Genomic DNA, 23,158 nt, shown 5'->3' with positions numbered 1-23,158 from the left:
ACCTACATGAATATGGAAGCAGATCCTTTCTCTATCAAGCCTTCAGATGAGACCCTAGCCCTGGCCAACACATTGAATTGCAGCTTTGTGAGAAACCTTAAAACAGAGGCCCCCACTAAGCCATGCCCTGATTTACAGAAAATGTGAAGTTGTTTAAGCCATTAAGTTTTTGATCATTTGTTGTATGGTGATAGATAACTAATACATCAGATCCTATTCTTCTCATCTCTAAAATAGGAAAGAATAGTATTCTCCCCTGCCCCAACATGTGCTGTTTTGAAAGTTGAATGAATTAATATCTTTAAAGTACTTAGAACAGTGCCTGGCACATGTGAGCACCCAATAATGTTAGGTGTCTTTTCCTCAGTCAGATCCTAGAGGTAGTCAAGTATCTTAGCAAAGAAGGAGCTGTCTTTGTGTAGCTTCAAGCTCAAGTGACGAATTGTGACATTATTTTAGGCAAAGGAAAGTTCTTTCCCACTTGCGTTCCACCATGGGGCAACTTTGCTGCAGAGCCTGATAGAACTGCAGGGGCGCTACAGAAGCCAGGGGAGCTGTGCCCTTATCAGAATAGCTGATTGGCCTTGCCCTCGGACTGGGCAGTGACAAGGAGGCCCAAGCACAAGATCATAAGTGGATTTATTCTTGAGCCCTTCTAACAAGATCTCTGGAAAAACTCAGAAACAACTGAGTCATCCTGTGCAATGGGCCTCTGAGAGATATTGAGTCTACTCATTAAGATTTGTAGCGGAAGCCAGGTGCAGCGGCTCACACCTTAATCCAGCACTTTGGGAGGCCAAGGTGGGTGGACCACTTGAGGTTAAGAGTTCAAGACCAGCCTGGCCAACATGGTGAAACCTCATCTCTACTAAAAATACAAAATTAGCCAGGGTAAGTGGCACACACCTGTAATACCAGCTACACAGAAGGCTAAGGCAGGAGAATCGCTTGAACCTGGGAGGCAGAGGTTGTAGTGAGCTGAGACTGTGCCACTGCACTCCAGCCTGGGTGACAAAGCAGGACTCCATCTCAAAAAAAAAAAAAAAAAAAAAAAAAAAAAAAAAAAAAAAAAAAAAAAAAAAAAAAATTGTAGCTGAAACCTGTTAAGCCTTGTACTTAAGCAAGGCTGATAATCCCAGTAGGTGAAGGGACAGGGTCTGTTGTCTATCTAATTTATTCCTGTATTCCCAGAGCCTAGGGGAATATGATATACTCAATGTTAAATAAATGTTGGTTAAATGACATGTGTGTTACACCAATAATTGTAAATTGTTGTTGCTTCATATTTTGAGATGGCAGCACACTTTTCATAGGCCTTTCTCTGACCTTACATTTTACAGTAAAGGAAAGAAAATGCATTATTACATTGAGATAGAAGCTTACCTGAACACAGCTACTTTGGGACATTTCAGGGAACAGAAGCAAGGTGGTCTTCAAGGTCAATGGATTATTTTCCACTCCACTGAAATATCTAAGGTGACAAGCAAGCTAAGCTAATTTGTCTTTCTAAGACAGATTATTTCCTGAATAAATAAAGTATCTAGCATTACTTTCATTTATCCTTAGTTACACAAAGTGATTCAGGATGTATTTAGAGTATCAAAGATGGGACTGGAACAGGAGAAAGAAATGTGTATATGCAAGTCAATAATTATGGATTGATATTAATGTTGCTCAATGTAAATCAAGTTGTTGCAGTAAGAAAGACTCTATCACATAAGTCTTGAAAGTAAAAATTGTAGATTTGGGGGAGTTTTTCCGCCAAAAGAAGAATTGGATGTCTTCCAGAGCATCAAGGAATGGTAAGACCTAAAAAGAAACTCACTTTCTAAAATGAAACTCATTTTCTAATTTGCTTCTCTAGTATTCAAAGGGTTAAAGGTAAGCATGCTCTACATTCCTATCAGCTTACAAAGCTGAAGCTAGTACCTGGCAAATGGCCCCCTGATTCATCTCTAGACTGACATCTTCTGTGGGAAAACAAAACTTTAAGAAAGGTATCTTTTCTTTTCCTCTTCCTCCAAGTTGGGAAATCTGAGGTCTCTCCAGTGGTGGGTATTGAAAGACAAGTCATCTGGGTGGAGCACAATGTTATCAATTTGTTCCTTTGGTAATTTATGAGGTCTTGTGGAATCATCTATTAAAAGCAACCCTGGAATGAGCAGTATTTTGTTTAGAATAATGGACAGTTGGTAGCAGAAGAGGACCTGAGGCATGGGAGTAGGAGATTTCAGGGGCCTCAAGATGGTGAAAGAATTAAAAGGGAAGATGGAGGCCTCCAAAGTCTAGCCCTGTATGTGAACTTCCTATTTGTTGCTAAGTCTTGAGAAGCAAAGTCTTCCACCCAATAGCCCTTCTGTTTCTCTGTTTCTTTTTCCTCTGCTTCCGTATCTGTGTCTGTTTCTTTTTATAATATGAATTACATAGTAATATGTGACATATCAAAACTACACAGGTTGCAACTCTGACATCATCATCCTCAATTTGCCTTGACACCCTGGAGCAAATTTTTAATCCATGTAGAAGTTTCATTGGGTATCTGGATGCAAAGGAAGAACCAAAGTATTTACCCTTAATATCCTTTTTATAGAAATCCTGGAGCCAGCTTAATTGGCATTTAATGCCCCCTGAAGCATTATGACTTTTCATATCACTCATATTTCATAAATAGAAAGGGCAATAAAATCAATTTCTGAGCCAGAACCAGAGTCTAGGACCACTGACTCCCACATAATGTGATTTAATTAACAAGATATTGAGAACAAACACACTCAAACAAAAACTAGATTAACTTTACATTGACTTGCAGTTTGCTTATAAGATGCTTAGTTTCATTTCCAATCTGAAATGGAAAAATCTAAAGCAAGCCCACATGAGTCATACATTAAAGCCTATGTCACCACAACCCAAATGCCTTTGTCATCTTCTCTGGGTGTTTAATTTGTCCTGAATTTGTCCCCAAGTCTTTCTCAGACACTCCAGAATTAGCTTGCCACACCCTGATTATGCTCACCCACTTCTCAGTTTATCTTATGCAGAGAAATATTACAAACAACATATGCTTCTATTTATTTCCCTCCTTAGTGAGGTCACACAATAACATTCCTCAGAGAAACAGAACAGTCTAATGCCTCAGTGGTAAGATAACTTCGGTTGCTTCCCACATTTGGTTAAATGCTTTTAATGTTTATAAAAGAACATAAACATTTGTGAAGTAGTGGGGGAAAGACTTCAGAAAGAAACAGAAGGCAAATTTTACAGAGCTAGATGATGCAAAGTACATCAGAGTAAATGCACACGATCTAATTGTGTTGTGCAAGCTCATGGTTTAGAAGACCCTGACTTGGCATAATAACAGCAACATGAAAGCTTCCTTGAGTCTACCTAAGAAGTTTGAAAATATATGGATCTTCAAATCTGGGATGGAGTGAGGATGGCAGGGAAGTGGATGATAAATAATCTGCTGAGAAGAGGGATCTATCACCAAGGCTGGAGTGCAGTGGCGTGATCTCGGCTCACTGCAACCTCCTCTACCTTTTAGGTTCAAGCAATTCTCTTGTCTCAGCCTCCTGAGTAGCTGAGATTACAGGTGTGCACCACCACACCTGGCTGATTTTTGTATTTTTAATAAAGATGGATTTCACCATGTTGGCCAGGCTGGTCTCAAACTCCTGACCTCAAGTGATCTGCCCACCTAGGCTGATCTCAAACTCCTGACCTCAAGTGATCTGCCCACCTAGGTCTCCTGAAGTGCTGGATTACAGGCATGAGCCACTGTGCCCAGCCAAGAAAGTCCTTTTTATTGCTTATGGGGTCCTATGACATAAGGAAAGCTGTGAATATCCACAATAACTTCCAGCCTCAGCCAGGTTTTTTTTTTCAGTAAGAGCAGGTGCCGGGAACCAGAAGGGCTGAAACTAGATCACACAACAAGTTGGGAAAAATATTTCTACTTTTTACCTTCTGCTCTTGCCTTAGGCCTTGAAGTGCTGGCTTCGATACAGTTCTTTTACTTTGCTACTTTCACTAGCAGAGGCAAGTTCTTCCCCCAAAAAGTTGTGAGTCCATTTTGATAAGTACAACTGAACTAAGTTAATTTTAGGTGAAATGCAAACCACCCCCCATATTTGTGTAATGCATTTAAAATGATTTCAAATCATTTTTTATAACCAGTTGTAAGTTCACTATCAATCTCATGAATTACTCAAGTTATCTCTACTTTGCATTTGGAGAAATAGGGACAATGAGCATTTAAGCAAGACACCGAAAGTCTCACAACATAGAACTGGATGTATGGCTGGGGTCTCCTGATTCCATATTTGTTCTCTTTCAGGAATATCTGAGTTCACCAAACAAAACAAAACAAAACAAAACAAAACAAGCAAATAAGTTAGATCTTACAGATTATTAATCCTTTTATTTTATTTGATAAATGCAGACAGCAAATGCCAGTCTGAAGCCAGAGTGTTAATCATTGGCAGTGTCAGAATAGCTGTAGCAGACTTACTGTTTGGCACCCATACCTCTGTGATGTAGCACCTTGCATAAAAACAGCAAAATGTCATACGGTCCCGATGCTTCCATTTTGAGAATGTTTAGATGGCTATCCTTCTGGAATTGTGGAGTCCACCACTTGCAAATCCAAATAAAGTGACCATGTATGGCTTATTTCTATGTTGTTGCTACACGTCACATATAGGCTGATTAAAGATCAAATTTCCTTGCTTGTAAATAAAATTGTGGCATGTCAAGTTAAAACAAAAGTGTTTAAACTAATGAGACTGTGTGTGCATGAAGAGAAGAAGAGCAGGGATAGATAATTAAAGGAGACTTTGGTGGTGACAAGATTAGGAACTAGGTTCTTGAACTTACCCTACAGGCATCTGGGGTTTGTGAGCCAAGGACAAGAGTTTAGTGAATTGGGAGAGACATCTGTGGTAACTATGGGGACAAGTAGAGCCTAGAAGGGGAAAGCAAAATACTTTCTTCACATGTTTACAGTGGTGTTCAGATTGAGGTGGATTAGAAAGATAGTTTCTATCTTAGATTGAAAGGCACCTCAAGAAGCCATCTCTATTTTGATTTTTTAATGTATTTTTAATTTAGGGAACAATGGCTTTATTTATCTCATTTTATACATAAATTCATTTAAGTAGCCAACCATGCTATAATAGGGTTCTACTATAAATCATATGAGAAACAAACATTACTTACTATTTTTTAACACAGGAAAAAAGTCTTTAAGATCATATTTGGAAATATGACATTTAAGGTTTTAAAAAAATTTTAATAAAAATTCCAAGAAAAAAATTCCATTTACATGAGCTGCAAGAAAAGTAAGATACTTAGTGATATGGCATGGATCTGTGTCCCCACCTAAATCTCATGTTCAATAGATTGTAATTCCCAATGTTGGATATGGGGCCTGGATGTTCCCCTGGGTACTGTGTTACAATAGTGAGTGTATGCTCAAGAGATTTGGTTGTTTAAAAATGTGTAGCACCTCCTCCCTCTCTCTCGGCCCTGCTCCTGCTATGTAAGAGGCCTGCTCCCTCTTTGTCTTCCACCATTCTTGGAAGTTCTCTGAGGCCTCCACAGAAGCAGAAGCCGCTATGCTTCCTGTACAGTCTGCAGAGCCATGAGACAGTGAATCCTCTTTTCTTTGTAAATTACCCAGTCTCAGGTATTTCTTTATAGCAATACAAGAACAGACTAATACACTTAGGAATAAACTTAACTAAGAAAGTGAAAGATCTCTACACTGAAAAACTACAAAACATTGATAAAAGAAATTGAGAAGGACACAAATAAATGGGAAGATAACCTATGTTTGTGGATTGAAAGAATTAATATTCTGAAAATGGCCATAATACCCAAAGTGATCTACAGGTTTAATGCAATGCCTGTTAAATATCGATGATATTCTTCACAGAATTAGAAAAACAATCCTAAAATTTGTATGAATCACAAAGACCCTAAATAGCTAAAGCAATCCTGATCAAAAAGAAGGAAGGCTTAGACATCACATTACCTGACTTCAAAATATGCTACAAAGCTAATGTAACCAAAATAGCATAAAAACACACACAATGACCAATGGAACAGAATAGAGAGCTCAGGAATAAATTAATAAACTTACATCCAATAGCCAATTGATTTTCAACAAAGGTGCCAGGAATCCACACTGGAGAAAGGACAATCTCTTCAATAAATGGTGTGGGGGAAAATTGAGAAAAATGAGACTAGATCCCTACCTCTCATCGTATACAAAAAATCAGTTCAAATGGATTAAAGACTTAAATTAAAGGCTTGAAACTATGAAACTACTAGAAGAAAACATAGGGGAAACATTTCATGACATGGAGTTGGGCAAGGATTTTTAAAATAAAACCTCAAAATCTCAAGCGACAAAAAGAGAAACAAACGAGATTATATAAAACTTAAAAGCTGGCCGGGCGCGGTGGCTCAAGCCTGTAATCCCAGCACTTTGGGAGGCCGAGACGGGCGGATCACGAGGTCAGGAGATCGAGACCATCCTGGCTAACACTGTGAAACCCCGTCTCTACTAAAAAATACAAAAAACTAGCCGGGCGAGGTGGCGGGCGCCTGTAGTCCCAGCTACTTGGGAGGCTGAGGCAGGAGAATGGTGTAAACCCAGGAGGCGGAGCTTGCAGTGAGCTGAGATCTGGCCACTGCACTCCAGCCCGGGCGACAGAGCGAGACTCCGACTCAAAAAAAAAAAAAAAAAAAAAAACTTAAAAGCTTTGAACAGTAAAGGGATCTATAAGCAGAGTGAAGGGACAACTTACATGATGGGAGAAAATATTTGCAAACTATCCATCTGGCAAGGGGTAATATTCAGAACATATAAGGAACTTGAAAAATTCAACAGCAAGGAAACAAATCGCCTAACTTAAAAAATGAGAAAAACACATGAGTAGACATTTTTCAAAAAAAGACACACAGATGTCCAGCAGGTATATGAAAAGATACCCTAATCATCAGAGAAATGCAAATGAAAACCACAGTGAGATACCACTTCACTCCAGTTAGAATAGCTATTATCAAAAAGATGAAACAAATGTAGGCAGGTATGTGAAGAAAAAGAGGCATTCACACACTGTTAGTGAGATTGTAAATTAGTACAGCCATGATGGAAAACAAAGGTGCCAAGAATATACATTGGAGAAAGGACAGTATGAAGATTCCTCAAAAAATTAAAAATAGAATTACCATATTTTCCAACAATCCCACTACTAGGTATATATCCATAGGAAATTAAATCAGTATGTCAAAGACATGTCTCCACTCTCATGTTTATTGCAGCACTTTTTACAATAGCCAAGCTATGGAATTAATCTAAGTGTTAAACAATGAATGAATAGATAAAGAAAATGTAGGCCAGGCATGGTGGCTCATGCCTGTAATCCCAGCACTTTAGGAGGCTGAGGCAGGTGGATCACCTGAGGTCAGGACTTCGAGACTAGCCTGACCAACATGAAGAAACCCCATCTCTACTAAAACTACAAAATTAGCTGGACATGGTGGTTCATGCCTGTAATCCCAGCTATTCAGGAGGCTGAGGCAGGAGAACCACTTGAACCCAGGAGATGGAGGTTGTGGTGAGCCGAGATTGCACTATTGCACTCCAGCCTGGGCAACAGGAGTGAAACTCCATCAAAAAAAAAAAAAAAAGAAAGAAAGAGAAAGAAAGAAAAAGAAAGAAAGAAAGAAAGAAAGAAAGAAAGAAAGAAAGAAAGAAAGAAAGAAAGAAAGAAAGAAAGAAAGAAGAAAGGAAGGAAGGAAGGAAGGAAGGAAGGAAGGAAGGAAGGAAGGAAGGAAGGAAAGAAAGAAAGAAAGAAAGAAAGAAAGAAAGAAAGAAAGAAAGAAAGAAAGAAAGAAGAAAGAAAGAAGAAAGGGAAAGAAAGAAAGAGGAAAGAAAGAAAGAGAAAGAGAGAAAAGGAAAATGTGGTCTATATACACAATGGAATACTGTTCTATGATTTAAAAAAAGAAATCTTGTCATTTGTGACCACATGGATGAACCTGGAGGACATTATGTTAAGTTTAATAAGCCAGACACAGAAAGACAAATACCACATTGATATGATTTGGCTGTGCCCCCACCCAAATCTCATCTTGAATTGTAGTTCTCATAATTCCCAGGTGTCATGGGAGGGACCTGGTGAGAGGTAATTGAATCATAGGGGTGGTTACCCCCATGCTGCTGTTCTCATGACAGTGAGTGAGTTCTCATGAGATTTGGTGATTTTATTAGATGCGTTTCCCTCTTTTGCTCAGCCTTCTCCTTGCTGTCGCCATGTGAAGAAGGACGTGTTTGCTTCCCTTTCTGCCATGATTGTAAGTTTCCTGGAGCCTCCCCAGCCATGCCAAACTGTGAGTTAATTAAACCTCTTTCCTTTATAAATTACCCAGTCTCAGGTATGCCTTTATTAGGAGCATGAGAATGGACTCATACACACATGATCTTACTCATATGTGGAATTTTTTGAAAAGTCAGTATCATAGAAGTAGAGAGTAGAACAGTGTTTACCAGAGAATGGGGAAGGAAGAGGGGGTGGGGAAGATGGAGAGAGCTTAGTCAATTAGATGGGAGAGAGTCAAATAGATAGAGAGTTGCAATTAGATAGGAGAAATATGTTCTGGTGTTCTCTTGCATAATAAGGTGACTATGGTTAACAGTAAGGTATTATATAATCACAAAATTGCTAGAAAAAAGGACTTTGAATGTTCTCACCTCAAGGAAATGATAAATGCATGAGGTGACAGATATACTAACTATCCTGATTTGATTATTTTACAGCATAGGTATTTATTAAAACAGGAAATTGCATCCATACATATGTACAATTACAACGTGTCAATTAAAAAATTTTAAAAATCTACATCTCTCACAGAAGTCAGTCCAAGTTGTTTACTGATAGTGTTTCTGAATTTGCCCAGATGGATATTCATTAAATACTTGATTAATATTAATATCAACATTAGACTCAGAATGGGCTGCTGAAGAGCCAAGAACTAAGGAATTTACTGTCATTCAGATGCATTGGTGGAGAAAAAAAGCAATGCAATTCGAGTCAGTCCCTGAAATACAACCACTTGAAGAATGCACCATCACAGGGGACAGCAGGACCAATACTTCTGTCCTATGAACTCAAGAGGCCACACTCCGCTTTGACCGTTCCCAACCTGTTTACCTCTGGCTGCACCACTGTGCTTTCTTCCCAGCTCTCTCTGGCGTTGCTGCTGTTGGCTGCCTGCTGCTCTGGCCCAAGCCATGCTGGCCCTGGTCCACTGGTTTAGTTGTAACCCTGTGCCTCATGGCCCTGGCTCACTTGCTCGGCCTTTTATCCCCCTGGACTCTCTTGGGAATAAGAACAGAGGAATACTAAAAGACTGAGGACAAGATACATTTGGAGGATTTTTTTAAATTAATGAAAGTTACCATTACAGTAGCACCATGTAGCATATCATTATTAAATACTCTGTAATAAGATCTTACATATGTGTCTACTATCTTCACCTCTGAATACATTTATATTTTCAAGAGTTTGAAGCAAGATTACATAAAATAAAATTCATGCAATAGATAGTCATACTAAATAGAAGAGTAAAATCTAAAACCAAACGAGAATAAACATTTTTAATAACAGGCAGCAACAAATGACAGAAATTTACAGAGGTCTACTGTTTGTACCAAAGTTTGTACCAAACTTAAATATTTCAGGTTAAAGATTTTTGTGATCAATATGTGTTAATAATGGCTCAGGAGATAAGAACTTGATACCTTAATTATCAAGATAGAAGTAGCTTAGTGGTAGAGCAAGTGTCTGGAAGTATGAACTGATGCCAGACATGATGAATTTTCAATTAAGATGTCAGCAGTTATGCTCAAACCCTCCTGGGAACTGAAAAAGCAACTTTTATGTTGTGAGTTTCCATATTTGCCTTGGCTCCTCTAACATAAATTCTTTCTTTCTGTATTTTTTATTTTTTTATAGAATTGAGTTCTGTTTTTACAAAATCATTGCACATTAGAAAATGTTTCGTTAGGTAAAACTTCAAACACATTTAAAAGTAGAGAGAGTAGCATGCTAAGCCCTCCTGTACCATTACCCAGCTTCAATAATTATAACCTCATGAATAATCTTGCTTCATCAGCACTCCTTGCTCTGCCCATCTAGATTATATAGAAGCCAATTCCAAGCATCATATAATTTCTTTATGTATCTCTAGAAGTTATTACCTATTTATGTAAATATACCAATAATACTATCACAGCACCTTGAAAATAATAATTCATTATTATCATAAAGCAGGTCGGTGTTCAAAAACTTCGAATTGCCTTGTAAAAATTTTTTAACATTGTAAAATCAGAAACAAAATTAAATCAATGTACAACCAATTGTAATTGGTTGATTTGTCTTCTGAATTTTTTTTGAAATGGAGCTATAATTTATACATGGCACTATTCACCCTTTTAAGTATACGATTGTAAGTGCTGACAAACACAGTCTTGTAATCACCATCTCAACCGAGATATACAATATTTATGTCATTCCAAAAACTTTTCTTGTGTCCCTTCCTTGTCAGTACTTCTCCCTACCCTCAGGCCCTGGGAGGCATTAAGCTTTGTTTTTTTGTTTGTTTTTGTTTTTTCCTGTCTCTATAGGTTTGCCTTTTCCCAAATGTCATACAAATGGAATCACACCATATAGCCTTTTGAATCTGGCTTCTTTCACTTAGTATATTGTGTTCATGATTCACCTATGTAGCTGTATGTATTAGTAATTTCTCCCTTTTTATTGCTGAGTAGTATTCTGTTATGTGGATATAACACAGTTTGCCTCATCATCTACCTATTGAAAGACTTTTGGATGGTTTTCAGTTTTTTGCAATTATGGCTAAAAGCTCTCTAAACATTCATGTATAGGCTTTGTATGAATATAAGTTTTTAATTCATTTAGGGAAATACCTAAGAATATGATTGCTGTGTCCCATGGTAAGTACATTTTTAGCTTTATAGGAAACTGCTAATGTTCCATCTTCATTCTCACCAGCAGTGTGAGAGTTTCATTTGCTCTGCATCCTCACCAGTATTATTAAACTCTAATGACTGTAACAGATATAAAGTAGTAACTTGTTGTGGTTGTAACTCACATTTTTCTAATAAGTGATGATGTTGAGCATCTTTTTATGTGCTTGTTTGCCGTTTATATCTGTACTTTGGTCAAGTGTCTGTTTGGTTTACTTGCCCCTCCCACACTTTCTTTGTAAAGAGATGGGGTCCTGCACTGTTGCCCAGGCTGGAGTGCAGTGTCATGATCGTAGCTCACTGCAAACTTGAACTCCTGAGCTCAAGTGATTTTCCAACCTCAGCCCTGAGTAGCTAGATGTGCTCCACCATTCCTAGCTAATACTTTTAGTTTATGTAGTGATGGGGTCTCACTATGCTGCCCAAGCTAGTCTCAAACTCCTGGCCTCAAAGAATTTTCCTGCTTTGGCCTTCCAAAGTGCTGGAATTACAGGCATTATCCACTATGCCTAGCTTATTGCTCATTTTTTAAATGGAGCAGTTTTTCTTAATATTCTTTTGAAAATTCTTCATATGGCCTGGATAAAAGACCACTAGTAGGTGTGTTTTACAAATATTTACTTTGTGGCTTGTCTTTTCATTCCATTAACAATGTCTTTTAAGAGTAAATGTCAGGGTCGGGCGCGGTGGCTCAAGCCTGTAATCCCAGCACTTTGGGAGGCCGAGACGGGCGGATCACGAGGCCAGGAGATCGAGACCATCCTGGCTAACATGGAGAAACCCCGTCTCTACTAAAAACTACAAAAAAAAAAAAAAAAAAAAAAAAAAAAAACTAGCCGGGCGAGGTGGAGACGCCTGTAGTCCCAGCTACCCGGGAGGCTGAGGCAGGAGAATGGCATGAACCCGGGAGGCGGAGCTTGCAGTGAGCTGAAGATCCGGCCACAGCACTCCAGCCTGGGTGACAGAGCGAGACTCCGTCTCAAAAAAAAAAAAAAAAAAAAAAGAGTAAATGTCTTCATTTTGATGAAATCCATTTTAATCTCTAGGTTCTCCCTTTCTCTTTTATAATTCCTAAAAATGTATTTGTTGATGCAACCAAGTCGTGGGCCACATACTGCAGTTAGTTGATGTGTCTCTTAAGTCTCCTTAACCCTTCTTCTTCCATCTTTCTCACTCTCTCTCTTTAATCCCTTGAAATTTATTCATTAAAGAGACCAGGTCATTTCTCTAATAGAATTTCTCTCGGCCGGGCGCGGTGGCTCAAGCCTTTAATCCCAGCACTTTGGGAGGTCGAGACGGGCGGATCACGAGGTCAGAAGATCGAGACCATCCTGGCTAACACGGTGAAACCCCGTCTCTACTAAAAAATACAAAAAAACTAGCCGGGCGAGATGGCTGGCGCCTGTAGTCCCAGCTACTCGGGAGGCTGAGGCATGAGAATGGCGTAAACCCGGGAGGCGGAGCTTGCAGTGAGCTGAGATCTGGCCACTGCACTCCAGCCTGGGCGACAGAGCGAGACTCCGTCTCAAAAAAAAAAAAAAAAAAAAAAAATTTCTCTTAGTCTGAAGTTTACTGATGCCCACTACTCTCGTATTTCCTGCAAAGTGATAGTTAGATCCAGAGGCTTGATGAGCATCAAGTTCAATTTTGTAGTAAGAATACGCATAGGTATACTTCAGCCAGGAAGCACATATGTCTGATGACTTTTGGGAACATTAGCAGCCATTAAGGATTATGGCTATTTATATATTTTTGTCAAGCAACAACAGCTGTAATCAAATACTGTTTCTTCTTGAGACTTTTATTCATCTCTTACTATAATTTGACAAAAAAGTATTATAGCATCTTATCGTGTAAGAAATACTCTTCATATAGTATTTTGTTTGGCCCTACCAACAACTTATTTAATAGACTTTACTGTTATCTCAGTTTTTCCCATGAAGTTACCACAGTTCTGAGACAATAAATAACTTTTCTGAAATCACATGCAACCAGAAGAAAGGGAATTTTATAAACCTGGATCCCATGTTCTTTACATCAGAAAATATTGCCTCCTTATCAATTATATGTCATGGATTGAATCATTTGAAAATTTTCATTGAGCACCTGTTATCTCTTAAAACACTAAAAGTCAAAGTGGTCAGTAAAACTGATATTGTCCCTATCTGCATAGTGTTTACAGTGTAGTTGGAGAGATAGACTTTAAGTAAATAATAACATAAATAAATACTCAATTATCACCTCCTGTGATAAATGCTCTCATATGTTTGTTTTACAGGTATTTCAGAACAGCTATTTTATGAAATATTTTTAAATTGTTATTTAGCCTAATTCTTCATCTCCCTATCACCATTTCAGAAGGCTTACACTATTACTGAAATGAATGTTTCCTGCCCTTTGAAATGGAAGGAAAATACCTTCCCCAACACACATATGACCTCTATTCAACACTGAGAAAGTAGTAGAATCTCATGAAATATATATTTATTGGTTAACCAGTTATTTAGCTAGTCTTGTGTATACGTTAGTACTTCATTTCTACAATACTTAATTGTCTTTAAAATTTGCCTAATCAGGAAAGCAGCCAATATCCCAGAAGCCAAAAAGGACTAAAATAGATATAGTAAGAACAATCAAAATATGTAAAAATGCTCTGAAACAAAATGCACACTTTTTTTTTCATAGAGGGATTCCATGTAACCATTTAAAACCTAAATTCTCATAAAAATATGAGAATTTTTTGCATACAGTTTTGAGTGTGACTTTTTCATATCTTAACCTACCACGGAGTAGAGGCCACAAATTGAAATATGACAATAGGATTGAAATAAGCACATATACTAAAACCAAGAAGAAAGAATTGCCTGAGAGTCTGGGGGAAGAGGAGAAGGTAGAAAAATTTAAACAGTAAAGCTTAAAAAAAAAAAATCACACATCTGTCTTGTGACTATACTTTTCTATCAGTCCTGAGGGCAGTGCTGTAACTGATGTTTATAATAACATTCTGTAGCACATCAGAAAAAGTTGACATGTCCAATGAATTCTGTTTGAAAAAATAGAAGCATGTATATTTATTAAAATTACTATTTAAAATGGTTAAAATAAAAAACACAGCCAAACCATTTTAAAGCTAAAAGAGTAACCCTTAGTTACCTACATTACTTGACTTTTTAGATTTAATTTTCAGAGGTCTGTGAACAGTCAAGTTTTCACTGGAAATTTATATTAGAATAATTTCTAAATGAAACTAATACTTCTTAGCATTATGGTTAATCAACTTGTATTGACACGGATCCTCGAGGACACTCTCAATTCAAAGTGAAAACTTACCTCTTTTTGTTTTTGTTTTTGTTTTGAGATGGAGTCTCATGCTGTAGCCCAGGCTGGAGTGCAGTGGCATGACCTCAGCTCACTGCAGCCTCCACCTCCTGGGTTCAAGCAATTCTCCTGCCTCAGCCTCCGGAGTAGCTGGGACTACAGGCGTGTGCCACCACACCCGGCTAATTTTTGTATTTTTCAGCAGAAACGGAGTTTCGCGATGTTGGCCAGGCTGGTCTCGAACTCCCAGCCTCAAGTGATCTCCCCACCTTGGCCTCCCAAAGTGCTGGGATTACAGGTGTGAGTCACCGCACCTGGCCAAAATCATCTTTATTAACTCACCTTTATTTCTTCAGCATTGGTTCAAAATGTAGTTTATCCATTTACAAGACTAAAATCCTTTGACTTCCTATTTAAGAGTGATCTGCTCAGTGTAGTTCATTCAACACAAATTTACTCAGTGACTACTATTTACCAGGCTATGACTATTCCTTTATGAGGAATAAGAAAGCAGGAGGTAAAACTGGTTTACTGTTGGATCACTGCTATATTCTCTTTCACATAAATGACAAAAAAGTTAGAAGCAAATTCTGAATTTTTGCATCATTTCTGATCTATTCTAATCTATTGATTTAATAAGGATGCGTGGGCCAAGCTTTATGATTTCAGTATAAATAGCAGGCTTTCAATGTGGATTCAGAGACTTTATCACAACACTGCTTGCTAACATAGAGTGATAGGAGCTGATAGATTAATTTCCACTCCTAATTAGAATTAGTAAATTGTCACAATGATTGTATTGATTAAATGCATGTTTTCTGGCCATAGCAAACAGTAAAGGACACATTCTTACAGGAGTGACAGGTGGCTAATACCTTAATCTACTAACTAGTGACAGTAAAATAATAATAACATATACTATTTAATAGTAATTATAATTATTACTTAATAATATTATATAATGAAATATAATGACTATTATGTATGATAATATTCCCTGATGATTACCAATTATACTGCAATCCAAACTGTCATTTTGGTGTCCAATCGATGCTTTATAACCCCACTGTGATGAATAAATTATTTAACATTAGCACATGGTAAGTTCTCTGGGATAATTCTTTCATGGCTACCTTATCCAGCAGGCCCATCTGCATACAGGCTGCTCAAAAAAGAACTATTCTACAGGCACCATAGATTTCTCATAAGTACTTTTATAGGCATGCATGATACAACCACAGTGTAGGACGTTTAACAGAAAATTGGTTATATTATTACTTGTCTTTCCCCAAATGAATAACTACTTCAAAATTATCTTTTGGTTGCTATATCTCAACTATTAAATTATTATTAAGAATCAATGTAGCATGATACCTTGTCCACTGATCTTGATGTGTACAAATTGTCCTTCTTGGAGGCTATGCCAGAACGTAGTTCAAGCCTTGTTGTTCTCATGTGTTTTATAGGGCTCTTGTTATGTTGAAACAGGCATTCAGATAGGTCACCTTGTAATTTTTTGTCAATTAAAATTACTGCAAAATTATCTGGAACAGAAATTTGGGACGTGATAACAATTTGTTTTCTAAGGATGGTCTTGGTTCTGCCTAGTGAAATTGCCTCACTCACCTCCAAGAGGAAGGTGGATGGCTTCAGGAAAATGTCTTTATTCATTTATTTTTTTCACAAGTTATTTATTGCAACGCTAGCTCTTCCCTGCAGGAAACTATATAATTGTGTGCGTAATTGGCAACATAGAAGAATTGCTAGCTACTTCCTAGAGAATATACTCTCGAATTCCTTGTCACTCAAGTATCTGTTAAAAACTCAACTGCAGGAAACAATGTCCATGGATGCCTTTGGGAAAATTCACATTTTATCTATTATTTCATCTTTTTTTCTCACTTTGTCAAGTAGTAGGTACCCCACAAAAATTGTTGATTGAATACATGAATAAAATATTTCATTGAATTTAATCTCTTAAAAGCTGAAACATGTAACTCCAGAATATACTTTTTGGCCCCCTACTGAATTGTTGCTCCTGAATTCTATTTGGTGTGATGCTCTGGACTTGCACAGATAATTTCTCTTTGCAGCCTCCTATGGAAATCATGTTATTCCATATCTCACTCTCTATAAACTACCTCAAAATTTCTTTTCTGGTGCTAATGTGAGGAAGATAAGCCAGGCTTATCTTGAGAAGTTGATTTGTTTTTATTTTACGGATATTATGAATTGGGTCATCAATAAAACTTCCCTTTTCCCATTCACTCTCACAGAGCAAAATTTGTAGCTCAAAATGACAGTATGATTTCATCTTTCATTTAACTCATTTCTACTCCTAGTTTTTGCCCCCAGGTTTGCTTTTCCTTATTTATTCTCATAGAATTTGTAGTTTATGATTTATTGGCATATTTTATTTGTAGCTTATTGCTATATTTTATATTGGCCTTTAAAGATCTTAAATCTCTTCTGAAATAAGATAAGGTACTGATAAATAAAAAGTTTAATCCATCAATTAAACAAAATATATTCTATCATATAGAAGAATCTGATAGTCGTTAGTCTGTACTTTTAAAAGCCACTGAGACAAGACAATCTTGAGAAGAATATTTATTATTTGTCTACTAACCACCCCTGCCTCCTTCTGAAAAAAAAAGCAACTCATTCTTCTGGAAACTACCCCTCCTCCCACTGCAATTCTGCCTCCTAGAAAGTGTTGAGGGCTCTAAGGATGGGTAACCAAACCAAGCCATTCAAATCAGGGGCATTCCTTGAGTTGTTTTTGTTGTTTGTTGGGGAGTTGGTGTGGTGTGTGTTAGGCAATCTTGTCCTGTGATTGAATTGAGATGTAAAACTTAGAAACTGTCAGTAATCATGTTTCCTGCCACAAAGAGAAAGACTGACTCAGTGTGAGACAAAGTTAGCACAGAGGGGAGGTGGGGAAGAGAGAGAGAGCAAAAGAGAGAGAGAAAGAATGTAAGTGAGAGAGAGAAAGTAAATGAAAGAGAAATCTGGCATCCTTCAAGTTCCTGACACAGTCAGTTCCTGAGACCCAACTCAATGCTTTCTTTCACATGGTTTGGATGCTCACTACTTGTTTAGATTTTGAGAGATAACAAATTCATCTTTCTCAATATGGGTTCAGATTGGGTTTCTATCACTTTCAAGCAGGAGTCCTTAATGATAGATGCTGCTTTCAAGTTTTATTGTGAAAAATTTTGGCCCTAATTCTCATCAACCCCAGTCTACTTTTGTGCAAGGATATAATTTACTCGTCAACTTGGAAAGTCTGTATCTGGCTCTAATTTTCATTTAAAAGAAAACCAGTTTTTCCTCTTAATGATATGTATATAAAACATCTGAATTTTCTTTTGGAAAATAGTAATATTGCAAGCATTTTTCAGTTAACTTAAACTCAAGTTTTTTGCTCTCTTGGTTGTGTCAAAAGTTGGACTTGGACAGTAGTTTTTGGAGATACAGGAACATGATAACTAGCATTTTCCACATTGTTTTACTCTATCTCCATACCAAATCAATAGAAATCTACATGCCTGGATGAGTAGAATGGAAAGAATGTGACTTTAGACCATGAAGACCCAGGTTCATGTCTTAGCTTTACATGACCAAGATCCTCAATCTCTCACAGTTCCCCTAGGAAACTTCTAGAAGAACAGTAGTATGTACCTCCCAACATTGTTATGGAAAATATATGTAAAGCTCTAACACAGTGTCAACATATAATAGTGGGAGTTATTGTCACTTTATTGGCTCTCTATAGAAAGACCTTTGAAAACTTTAACAATTTGTCTTCTGCTTTTATGCAGAATTCATAACCTCCCCAACACCGACACGCTGTATTTATGTATCTTCATCCTTTGTACTATTATTAATTACCTAGTCCTCTTTATAGAAATATCCTTACACTATACTCCCTCTTAGAATTTTGTACCAGAGGAAGAATAAAGATATTTCTAAATTGCTCATTTTCTTTTTATGTTGATAAAAGCATGTGAACTCATCCTGTTCCCCCTCCTTATGTTTTTTCCTTTTTTTCTTTTACTATCAGCAAAAATAGAGCTAAATTTAATGCTCAGTTGCATCAAACTAGATTAAACTACTTACTTATTACCTCCTTAATTATTTTAAAACATTATTGTATTCTTTCATTGGTTATATTGTATGTACAGACTTCAAGTAAGCTTACATATTCTTGGGAGTAGGCATCAGTGTATAAATAATAAATACAATAAAGGCCTACACTATTTTAGCAACCCTCAGATGAAGAATGACTGAGCCAAGAGTGTGAGGGTGGTAAATCTTGTGTTTGATAATTGTTGGACAAAGTGCTCCAGCTCCCTAAATATCACCCTTCGGGCACCAGTTCTACATTGGCTGCCTCCTATTCTCCCTTCTGGTCAGGCTTTGTGAGAGGTACCCTGTCTTTCAGACTCCATAGTCCATGTAGCCCATTGCCTGCCAGCTATGAAGGAAAACCACAAGGTAAAAACTTCAACTTGAGTCAAATAGTTCACAGCTAAGTGCAACATCAGACTCAGGGAAGGCTATATCTACTGCTGGACATGCAGTAGACACTGGGATAATTTATATCTTTCATAATGACTTGGACTGTCATTAACCTATTCTCTCTGAAGAAGACTTGACCCCCCTTTGTGTCTTGGTTTTTATGACACCTACACTTGTTTACCCACCATCTTTGTCCATTTGCGTTCTTGTAGCAAAATACCACAGACTGGATAATTGGAAAGAACAGATACTTATTTTTTTTATAGTTATGGAGGTTAAGAAGTCCAAGATCATGGCTCTGGCAGGATTGCTGTCTAGCAAGGGCTGCTGTTTGCCTCCAAGATGGCACCTCGCTGTCATGTACTCCAAAATGGAGGAGTGCTGTGTTCTTATATCATGGAAGGGACTAAAGGAGGGAAAGGGGCAAATTTCCTCTGTCAAGCCATTTTAAAACAGAACCAAACTCCATGAAGGAGGACAGAGCCCTCATGAGTCAGGGACCTCGTAAAGGTCTCACCTCTTAATACTGCTGCATTGAAGATCAAGTTACAACATGAATTTTGGATGGGGAAAAACATTTAACTCACACCACCACCTGCAACTCCAACTAGAACAAGACCTCCTTGAGGTTAGAAGCTGTGTCTTACTCTTCTCAGAATCTCCAGCGTACCCAACAAAGCTAGTACATAGTTTACACAGTATGTTGAAGAAATAAACATATCCTCAGCATAGCAAGTTGAAATGCTTAATCATTTGCCACCAATAATAAAGTGTAAATAGAAATTATTCATTACAATGGTATTTTGTTCTCATTTCCAGAAATCAGATTCATGTCTTTTGCAAAGAACGTGTAGTCTCAGGATAATAAAGTTCTGCACTTAAAGGGAGATAATACCTAGATAATCAAGTTATCTTTGTAGATGTTTTGATATGTCTGGAAATATCTCTAATAGGAAAATGAAAGCCAGGAAGCTTTTCTGGAACAGTAGGTTTTATGTTGCTACTTAAAATATTCTGTGCCGTTTTTCAACTATATACCAGCCCAGGAATCTTTGAGTTTTAAATATTTGGTCCCTAGAAAACCACTTGGGTCAGACGCTGTCTGGTCACCATCCCATTCTAAGACTGCCCTTTGGGTTACATACACTAGTGCTACCAAGTACTATCCTCATATAGAATTAGAAAGTACGTTCTAGAGGTGAAACATATATACATATCTTTTTAAAGTAAGGTTGAAGAAAACTATTTTATATTTCCAAATTCCAGAGGCTGTTTCTTGACAATTTCTGAGATAAATACATCACACATTCTTTTAAGTCAGAAGCAGCAAGTTTGAATTAGTCAATGGAATCTTCACCTACATTATTTATCTACATCTTATCATTATATATGTCAGTTACAAGGAAAGAATTGGTATGATTGTTTTACTAGAAAAGTGGTATCTTCCAAAACAGATGAGGAAACCTGAGTGAAAGCTCAATGGAATTGATTTCTTTATTGGTGTTCTCCTATTTTAGGAAAGGCTCTTAACATGTTAGTAATTTCAAATAACTCTTCATAGGTGTTTCATTTTTTTAAATTATAAAATACATTCTCTCAGCTCCAAATACTTCCTGGCCTCTGACTATTGATAATTGGGGTTTGAAGGTTCAAACAAGATCAGAATAGCTTACATTGGAGAAAGTGACTATCACAGTTAATTTTATGTGTCAGCTTAGCTGGGCCACACCACCTAGATATTTGATCAAACATTATTTTAGATGTTTCTGTGAAGGTTTTTTCTTAGATGAGATCAACATTTAAATCAACAGATTTTGAGTAAAGCAGATTACTCTCCATAACGTGGGTGGGCCTCATCTAATCAGTTGAAGGCCTTAAGAGAAAAAGATGAACTTCCTGGAAGAGGGATTTCTGCCAGCAGACTGTCTTCAGACTTGAACTGCAATACCAGTTCTTCATTGGCTCTTCAGCCCACCAGCCCACCCTGCAGATTTTGAACTTGTCAAGACTCCACAATCATGTAAGCCAATTTATTACAATAACTCTCTCTGTATCTCTCTCATTTCATATATTATATATATATAATCATATAATATATAATGTTATAGAGTATATATAATAGAATTAATATATAAAATTAATTATATATAATGTATACATTGTATATGTAAATAATTATATAAAAAGAATTTTATATATAATATATTTTTAAAATTTTGTATATATTTTTTAAATATATAAATATTACATTAAATCTCTCATTATATTCATAATATATACATTAATTATATAATTATATAACATATTTACATAAATTATATATTAATTTTATATATTAATTATATATAAATCACATATTAATTTTATATATTTTATCTAAATAACATAATAATTTATATAAAATTATACATTATTTATATATTTATATAAATTGTAAATATTTATGGATAGTATATTAAATATAACAATATTGTTATAATTATTTAAAATATAATAATTAGACAAATATATAGTATATACATATATAATTTTTATATTAATTATATACAGAATTATATGCTATATATAAAATGAGAGAAAGAAATTTATTATAATATTAATTTATATATTATTTATATATTAAAATATATAACATTTTATAAATATAATATGTAAAATTTCCATATATGTATTTTAAAATATATATCATATATTATATATTTTATATATGAGACATATGTTCATATATTATATTTTTATATATGGCATATATCATATAAATATATAATATAAAAATATGTGGTATACATACACACACATACATATACTATATATAAATATGTAATGTACCTGTGCACACACATACACACACACATATGTATATATTCTGTTGATTCTTGTTTCTTTGGAGAACCTTGATTAATACAGTGACCTTTTATCCTATTTGGTCAGTGGAATCTGAACGGCTTCAAAAGGTGATGTCAGGTAGACTCTTCATTTTATTGGTCTGCTTTAGTAATCTGTTACAATATATTACAATCTTCCAATTATAATTCTATTATGTAACTACAATATATTAAACATTAAGAGAAGCTTATTAAAGCTAGTGTAGGTTTGTTACTAAAACAAAATACCACAGACTGAGAAATTTATAATCAACAGACATTTATTTCTCACAGTCTGGAAGCTGAAAAGTCCAAGATCAAGGTGCTGACAGATTTGGTGCCTAGTGATAGCTGCTCCCTGCTTTAAGTGGGCAGTACTTGCTAAATCCTCACTCGGAGGAAGGAGTGAAAAGGGAACGGAGAATGCTGTCTTCCCATGACAGAAGAGATGGAAAGGCAAAAAGGCGCTAGAACACTCCCAACTTCTTTTGTAAGAGCATTAAATCGTTTAAGAGTGCAGAGCCCATGTGGCCTAATCAACACCCAAATGACCATTTTCTTAATACCATCACTTTGGGCTTTAAGTTCCAACATGAGAATTTTGGAGGGACACCTACGTTTGAACCACACCAGCAAGGAATAATTTTTAATTTATATGTTTCAAAAATTTGGCATCTTTGTTATGGAGCAGGCAATTGTACTTTTTTTTTAGTTTAACAAGTGTGCATGCTTTCCTGCTTACTGCAATTCAAGCTATGATTTTGGGTTGAAAAGCTCTTGTGGTTTGGGTTGTGACTACACCTCACTGTAATACCGACACAGAAGTGATCCCCTGATCTAACCGTTGTTCTACCAGGAACTTGTTTCCCAGGATTTTTGCTGACAAACTTGCATTTCAGTTGCCTGTTTACTCCTGGAAGTGCAGATATGGACAACTGGAAGTGCTGGAAATGCTGGTCCTGGACAATTGGTTTGATGTCAGGCAGCTTCAGTTCTAGGCTTGACTGAGACAACACAGGTGTTTTTAACTTCCCCACCCCTCGCTGCAGGATGTAGTGAAACTAGCAGGAGCAGAACCAGGCAAAGACAACTTTTTATTTTTTCTCCCCTCTTTCTTACCCATCACCATCATGTTTTAAATGAACTCTCTGTTCCAAAGCACATGAGTTCCTTCCCAGAGGCTGATAATCTCCCAGTTCCTCTGGTTAGTGCAGGCCTTTCCCATGGGTCCCAGCTAGGTATGTCTTCCTCATGTACCATGTGTCCATTGTCCACTGAAGTGGGTCTAGGGGAAATGGACAGGCAGGGTAAGTGGAAGGTCTAGACAATGGAACAAACCAATGGAGCTGCATTGCTGCTCTGTGCATTTGCAGCTCTGTGAATAGGTTATTATAGG

At 36.8% G+C, this 23,158-nt stretch overlaps 1 long non-coding RNA gene across 1 annotated transcript in view; it reads left to right on the top strand.

Moving 5' to 3' along the window:
* LOC115896919 overlaps positions 1-23,158 on the top strand; it is a 77,451-nt gene that overhangs the window by 5,786 nt on the left and 48,507 nt on the right. Inside the window, exon 2 of the long non-coding RNA XR_004056838.1 lies at positions 8,302-8,361. This is a non-coding gene — a long non-coding RNA (uncharacterized LOC115896919). The remainder of the gene's footprint in view (positions 1-8,301; positions 8,362-23,158) is intronic.

Source organism: Rhinopithecus roxellana, chromosome 4, assembly GCF_007565055.1.
Source record: "Rhinopithecus roxellana isolate Shanxi Qingling chromosome 4, ASM756505v1, whole genome shotgun sequence".
NCBI classification, from domain to species: Eukaryota; Metazoa; Chordata; class Mammalia; order Primates; family Cercopithecidae; genus Rhinopithecus; species Rhinopithecus roxellana.
Note: the sequence above shows the minus strand (reverse complement) of the source record. Positions and strands in the feature narration are given on the sequence as shown.